The sequence below is a fragment of the Labeo rohita genome, chromosome 5 (genome assembly GCF_022985175.1).
Source record: "Labeo rohita strain BAU-BD-2019 chromosome 5, IGBB_LRoh.1.0, whole genome shotgun sequence".
NCBI lineage: Eukaryota > Metazoa > Chordata > Actinopteri > Cypriniformes > Cyprinidae > Labeo > Labeo rohita.
In genome coordinates, this window is record NC_066873.1 from 40,318,039 (window position 1) to 40,326,128 (window position 8,090).

The 8,090-nt window shown below is 33.7% G+C and overlaps 1 long non-coding RNA gene across 1 annotated transcript; it reads left to right on the top strand.

Moving 5' to 3' along the window:
* The first annotated feature begins 606 nt into the window (after window positions 1-606).
* Window positions 607-2,571, top strand: LOC127165741 (uncharacterized). The gene is made up of 3 exons (XR_007827811.1): window positions 607-747; window positions 1,644-1,764; window positions 2,110-2,571. It is a non-coding gene; the product is annotated as an uncharacterized LOC127165741 (long non-coding RNA).
* The last annotated feature ends 5,519 nt before the right edge of the window (window positions 2,572-8,090 follow it).

The following is an 8,090-nucleotide window of genomic DNA, read 5'->3' on the forward strand; positions in this document are numbered from 1 at the left end:
TGTATTTTTTTTCTATCAAATAAATTCAGCCTTGGTGAGCATAAGAGACTTATATTAAAAATTCTAACTGGTAGTTTAAAAGTTTTAACTGGTAGTATACATTATGATGCCTAAACTCAGTTAAAAGGATTGATTTTTAGTTCTTAAGTGCTTTATTTTTAACTTATTTAAACAAAAGAGTGTTACATTTTAATATTGGTCATAACATGAAAATAATAACTATTTTCGGTGCGTCTATAACAACAATTTTACAGCATTGCCATAGTTTGAAATTGATTAATTATAGTTGAATAAACTTTTTTTTTTTTTTTTTTTTTTTTTTTTTTTTTTTTTAAATACACTGTAAAAAGTGCTACACCCACAAAGTAGGTTTTATATACTTTAAATAGCTGTAATCTAGTTTATTTTATTTGTTTTATACTAAAACGTATCAATATACTTCCTCTTTACTTAAAATATATCAGTTTTTATATAACAATATATTTTAAATAAAACTATTGCAATTTATTTGGGTAGTTATTTCTATGTGGTTGTTGTGTACAAGAAATGTTATAAAAGTGAGTTGACGTACACATTTTTTTAGAGCTGCTGTCGATGTGGCAGGTGTGTTCATCAAACGTAAATATTTCAAAATTATTGTAAGTTTTTCATTGGCGGAGACTTTCCCAGGCAGATGCAGCATCTTCCTCGGCACTTCAACTGTTTGTTCGCTGCAGCGGATCTGAATTACAGAGACTGATTAACACGGTAAGTTGAGCAAATTTAGCCGAATGATTTGTGATGTAAAGTCACGTGAAATCGCTTACTCCACTAGAGAGGCTGAGGCTAGGTTTGCAAATTGTACTGTATATCTAGCTATCCTGCACACATAGCAAGCTAAGTTGGCTGCACAGTGTAGAAGCAGTGTGGTCTTGTAGGCAACGATCGGCAGACAACGGTGGTTGAGACCGTGTTGTTAGTAAGTGCTGTAGTCATGCGTACTATGTGTTTTTAGGCTACTTTGGCTTTAATTTTACCAATAATATCCGTTTTAATCATTACTTAGCGTTAACTTAACTAGCGTAGTACTAATGTTAACTTGTTTTGTCTAGGACTTTTACCTTACCGTTTAATGTCAAATATTAGTTTAAGTTAACACAAACTAACGATTAAAAGTAATATTATTGTTAAAATTAAAGCCAAAGTAGTCTTAAAATAGAAATGTCCAAATCTTCTAGAAAGATGGCCTGCCCTCTTTGAACCAGGTAAACTTAAGTCGACTAGCTAAAATCCACTTCTGTCATCTAACGTTACTGGTATGGCTAAAAAATACAACTATAATTCAAACTTTCTTCACCATCATACTCTGTTTCTTTTATGCTATGCTACATTCAGTTGAATTTCACATTGCTCAATTATGGTAAATGGCCGATAGTTGTGAATATATAAGGCAACAAACTTGACCAAAGATTACATTTCTTTCTTGCATTTTTCATACTTAAAAATAACTATATAGTGAATATGTTCCTTTGCTGCTTGGCACAGTCCATGATTTTCACTTGACTGAAAACTAATTTGTATCCAAAACTCTCATGTTGTTTAAATCACAGCTAAAAAAAATTTTCTTTTGGTATGTAACTAAGATGGTATACTTCTCTTTACAGATCTGGGAAGACTTCCTGAGAATCAGTGGCATATCACTTGAGAAAAAGGAGAGAAGTGGCCCTGAGATGCCTGATTAAGTATATGGGGGAGAGCCTGGAAGACCTTATCAGTGTCCACCACGTATGTATTGGGCTTTGTCTATTTTTCTGTCTGTATGTATTAATATTGTGATAATATGGGGTAATTACATTTGCTCTTGAAAGATATTTAAACTCTGTAGCTTAATAAACAGTAATATGATGACCAATCAGGTACAGGCAAGGACAATCGCATTGTTTTATTGTAATGCATCCTTTGAAGCAGACAACACTCATGCTACAGTAGATCATGATAGTGTAGTATTCACCACCTTTAGCAAAAAAGTACAATTTTGACTTTGTGTCTTATCTGTCTTCTACCTTTCTGCTATATTCATCTCAATACCTGTTTGTCTGACCAAACTCTTGATTCTTTTTTGTCTCCCAGGACAGCCCGTGGTCAGAGATGTGCCAAACCTGTCGAAAGCATGATGCCTTCTGTTTGGACTTACCTATGCCTCGACCTCAAGTATCCCTCAAAACGGGTGTATACTTTTGAGATATATCAGAGGCTCTTTGTGGGATTGGACCTCATGCGTCCGAAGCCATCATCGAAGCATGCAAATCTCCTGACCAAGTTGTCTTAGGTGATTTCTCAATGGCATCTGGCAATGCAGTTCCAGTGTGATACAATGTGATGTTATGGCTCACATGTACCTTTATCTAAACATTGCAGATTGGGCAGTTTGGATATTTTACTTTACTGTTCAAAACAGGTTGAAAATGCACTTACTGTATACAGTGCTTGTTTTATATTATGGTGCACATGTGCAGCCACATTTATTGACTGTTTTGTAGTCCCTGTTAAAAGTGACACTGGTTGACTTTGAATAAATGTTATTGTCTTCAATCTATCTTCCCATCTTTTTCTTCTTTATTTAGAATTTAATTTGTAATTGTTATTGACAAAGTCTGTTTATGTAAAGTTAATTAGTGTAGTACTTAGACTATATAGCCATTTTTATTTTTATTTTCTGAGGTTATAGGCAGGATTCAATTAAAATGTTTATTCACATATGATTAGGTTAATTTTACTAAGAACATAAACTTCATAAAACCTAATTAAAATTAGTACAAGTTACTTGTAGCAACCTATAAATAAGTTACCTGTACCAAGAAAAGTAGGTTTATCTAACTGAGTAATACTAGAACTATTAGTTAACTCAACTTGATTTTGTTGTGTTTGTATTAAGTGATGTTACAGTGTTTATTATACTTAAAAAATGCTGCAAGTTGATTCAACTTAAAACATCCAATGCAGCCACTTGCCTCACTTTTTATAAGTTAGATCTAGGTATTACTTTTTACAGTGTAGGAAGGAAATCCGCTTTCTTATGATGTATGAAAAATGAGAGAGCTCCCTTAATAAATGACATATGCATTTAGTAACACAATGCTATGGTTGTCAGTGTTTTAATTAGCCCTGAACTCTTTGTTCATTCACTGCAGGTATAAATGGTTTTAGTTGAAAGACTCATATCTGACATCTTCATAATTAGATTTCAGTAAACGTATGAATTGAGCTATGGAGTTATAACAATGCATTGTTAATATTTATTACATCATTATGTCAGTGCAGTCTCACTACTGGCAATCTCAATTAGTTCCAGTGATCGTGCTGTATAAACACACTGTCACCCTGTGTTAAATGTTTCTGCCGTATCAGTGATGGATTTGAGTTTGATCTTTATAATGGCAGTTCGATTAACTGAGGTCCTGACTCCTTCTCGAATTGTGTCCATTCTCCAATACTGACCTTTTCCCCCTTGCCAAGGCCACTTTACTGGCTTTTAATTATAGGAATAAGACAGGGGACGTTGTGACATTGTCTGCGAAAAAGCAGCAATCAGCACCTCATCACAAGCATGCAGTAAAATGAAGAAATTATCATTTGCAGTCAGAGTTCACCTGATCTGAATGTAGATTTGTGACGAAAATGGTAAGATAAGATTAATATTTGATAATTCACTGTAGTTCAACTATGAAGTCTTTTTTAGCCGACTAGCTTTCTCTTTCCCTCGTTTAGGAGCAAGTGAGTGTGCAATGGAAGAGAAATGTTCCCTTGTTAAAGGAATAGTTCATCCAAAAATTCAAGTTTAGTCATTGAATCACCCTAATGTTTTTTTTGGAATTGTGGCTTAAATGCCACACGTTTATGTTGGTCCATATCTATCATATATTTAGATGAGGAACAGAAGTATAAGTGATTTACTCACTAATAATTCTCCCCTCCAGTGAGCTGTTAATGCCTTATCCATTGTGACTGGATCATTGCGTTGGACTGGAGAACCAGATCACACTGTTCATGGAAAAGAATCAGATCTTTAATTCTAATTGACTCAGTGATCCAGTTCTCAAGCTGACAGCTCATTGGAGTGGAAGATTATGTGTGGATAACAAATTTGGGTCTGTTTCTAATGCAAAGCTGTCGTATGACTTTAGAGGACTTTAAATATAATGCACAAATGTGACCTTGTCTTAAGTAGCATGGGAATGCTTGTAGCAATGGCCAACAATACAATGTATGGGTCAATTATCAATTTTTCTTTTATGCCAAAAATCATTAGGATATTAAGTAAAGATCATGTTCCCTGAAGATATTTTGTGAATTTCCTACCGTAAATATATCAGAACTTAATTTTTGATTAGTAATATGCTTTGCTAAGAACTTCATTTGGACAACTTTGAAGGTGATTTTTCTCAATATTTTTATTATTTAAAAATATTATAATTTTTTATTATTTATTTATTTTTTTTTGCACCCTCAGATTCCAGATTTTCAAATAGTTGTGTCTCGGCCAAATATTGTCCTATTCTAACAAACGATCAATGAAAAGTTTATTTATTCGGCTTTGAGATGATATACAAATTTCAGTTTCCAAAAATCGACCCTTATGACTTTGGACCCTTATTTTTGTGGTCCATGGTCACAAATGGTGTGATTAAAAATATCTAGTTGCATATAAAATGGCATGCCTTTAACATAAATAAACTTGATGCATACTTGTCAGTCATAAATTAAATGAATAAGAATGAGATTTATGCAAACATACCAATAAACCAAATGCACAATAACCAGGTTATATATATTTATAAAAACATTAAATTAATTATTTGTAAACCAGTCTCATATTTTAACCACATTAAGCCTACTGTATCATATTTGATTCGTGGGCAAATCCAGCGTTATGGATGTGACATATAAATGCTTAGAGAATGTATGTTACCAATATACCGAACCATCCGTTTATATTTTAATAAACCCTTGAGTCTAAACATCAGAAAAATATCAGTCTATGCATGAGTTTTCTATGTTAAACAGGGAAATAATCATGCGTTATGGATCTGACAAAAAAGAACAGTGTTTTTGAGAGACTACATACTTTTGTAGGATTTCTGTGAATTAAAATGCACAAACCACACAACAATACCCAACAAACAGAGAAGTGATGGCTCTTCACAGAACATATAATTGTTACTTTATTTTAATTTTGATGTATCTGTTTATGAGGAATATGTACTATTATGGATGTGATAAGCCTGAAAATAGCACTTACCAGATTATGGAAAATCATTCACTGATAATTAAAAAAAAAAGCTTTAAAAACTTTAAGAGAGACCTAACATGGGTATTTGAACTACCAAATGTGGACATGTGTGCTATCAGTGTAGTAAAAACCTTTGGTGTAAAAAAAAAAAAAAAAAAAAAAAAAAAAAAAAAACAAGTTTTTTTCATGGTAAGGTAGACATTTGCATGGAATTACCCTCATGCGTTTCTGAGGCTTATATAGACTTATATTTCTAAGTGAGCATTTACAGGACTAAAGCAAAATTAAAACTACAGAGCTTTCATCATAAAACTAAGCATTTAAATATAATCATACTAAGACATCAGAAGATGTAGAGTAACAATTTTCACGTTGCATGAAAAAAATAAGATCTTACAGGTTTGGAAGTGACTAAAATAATGGCAGAATTTTTATTTTGAATTTTGTGAACTGTTTCTTTAAGCAGTCATGTTTTCATGTATGTGTGAGTAAGAGAAATGGATTCGGCATGTGTGTACGTAGAGAATCTATCAAGTCCAACTGGCTGCAAAATGTCCCTGGAGCATTGAACGATTTCATTTCTCATACTCTAAATTACATTTTTACTCCCCAAGCCCCAAGAAGCCTCACCTGGGCACAATGAAATAAGCCAGTGACGCCATCTGGATTCCACACAAGGTGATGATGATGATGATGATTTATGATATTCTCTATCTATAGTAAACAGAAGCTCCAACAATGAGTGCCACATCCATTTACTGAGGCTACTAAGGTGTTGAGCGGGTAGTAGTGTGCAGATATGGGGTTCTGGGTGGTTTTCAATGACAGCCTTATATCTGAAAGAGTTTTTGTTTTTCTCAGACACGTTTTGTAATGTGCAAAAATTGAACTTGCACAGGTAGAAGCATTTGCATACTGGTAGAGTTTTTCAGGCCTTGCAGTTTGGGATATTAACAGGCACACCCATCCGCACTCTCGTGATAGTGTTCACACTTTTTCGGGAGCTCATCTTTTCTCAGTTTCAGGATAAATGGCTGTGCCTCACATCTGCATTGATAATAAGCCAACCGTATGGTGAAAAATCAGGCTCTGGCCTTCATTAATTATTCATACAGGACCTCTCCAATTTTTACCGTGACTCAATTAGTTTTTGAGAGCCTTCTGCTGGGCCGAGGAACAGGGTTCTGTAATTAAGTATGCTGAGCGTATCCATGATGTGACTTATTTGAGATATTGCAGAGGGGGGGAGAACATGTCTGGATGATTACAGTTTCAAATATACACACTTGGGGGACGTAGACTGTTATATTGCCACAGGGGACAGTGTAGTCATCGCTAGGCAAGGTTAAATATGAAATGGGTAGCAAATAGTGGCTTGACAGTTAAAGTCAACATAAAGTCAGAAGTGACTTGGTTTTCTTTATTAATACAAGTTTCTGATAAGTTTGTCTTTGTGATCTTCCTGAGAATTCAGAAAACTGCTTTCTTCCATGGCTTTTCCCTCTGTTTCTGTCACCTTATGGGCTTGCTTAGTTGGCCTTTAAAAGACACTTAATATTCAGTAATGTCATTGATGGGAATCAATATGATTTGACAGCACTGTCACGATTGGATGAAACTTGAAATCAGTTGAACTGAATAATGACACTATTGTATTCTGTAGAGCTGCTTTATAGTGAAATGAAATTGGTTCATAACTAATGAATTTTGCAACATTATTAAAAATGTATAAATGCATGGCTTTAAAATGGTGAAATTGTTTGCAACAGTCTTCTAATTTATTACATTTGGATATTGGTTAACATTTAAAAGTGACTTCTGCGCGTAGTTGATGTTATGCAAAAGGCAAGTCGCCTTTATTTAACACTTTATACAGATCAGGTTGTTTCAGAGCAGTTTCACAATAAACAGGAAAGTAACAGATTCAGTGATGCAGTCTTCAAATATTTGACAGTTTCTGCTGCAAAGCACTCTTGAATCAACACTGAATAGACTCGAGCTGAATGACACTACTGTCTTCTTAAGAGCTGCTGAATTGAACTTGTTTCATAAATGAGCTTTTACACTGTTATTGAACCAAATCATAATCAACACTGAACTGACTGGAGCTGAATGTTAGCAGAATTTGTCTAATATTTAATGAGGTTCCCATCCTTGATTCAGTTGTTTTCCTGTTTATTACTGTGAAACTGCTTTGAAACAATCTGCTAGAGAAATAAAGGTTGACTTGACTTTTGGATAACGGCACCTATGTACACAGGTCATTGTTTCATGTTAACCAAAAACACAAATGTAGTGATTTAGGATACTGTTCTAAGCAATTTCACCTTTTTAAAAGAGTAAATTTATGCATTTTTTCCCTCTGATACTTTTAATAGAAAGTGACTTACATTGCCTTCAAGGTAAACATAATGCCCTTCCTGGGAATCAATCTCCTGACTTTGACGTTGATATTGCCATGCTCTACTTAGTGATATTACATTTGGCTACGACATTACTGAAGTAAAAAAAAAAGAAAAAGAAATTGGGTTCAAAAGAAGTGAACCTCCATGCAATTTTTTTCCTACTGGCATATAAATAAAAAAAAAAAAAAAAAAAAAAAATATATATATATATATATATATATATAATCAAATAAATTTTTCAACAGATAATTATTTTAGATGTATCTGTCTATCTGTCGTTCTGTCACTCTGTCTATCTGTCATTCTATCGTTCTGTCTATCTGTCGTTCTGTCATTCTGTTGTTTTATTTTTCTGTTCTGTCCTTCTTTCTATCAGTATATCATTCTATCTGTCGTTCTATCATTCTATCTGTATT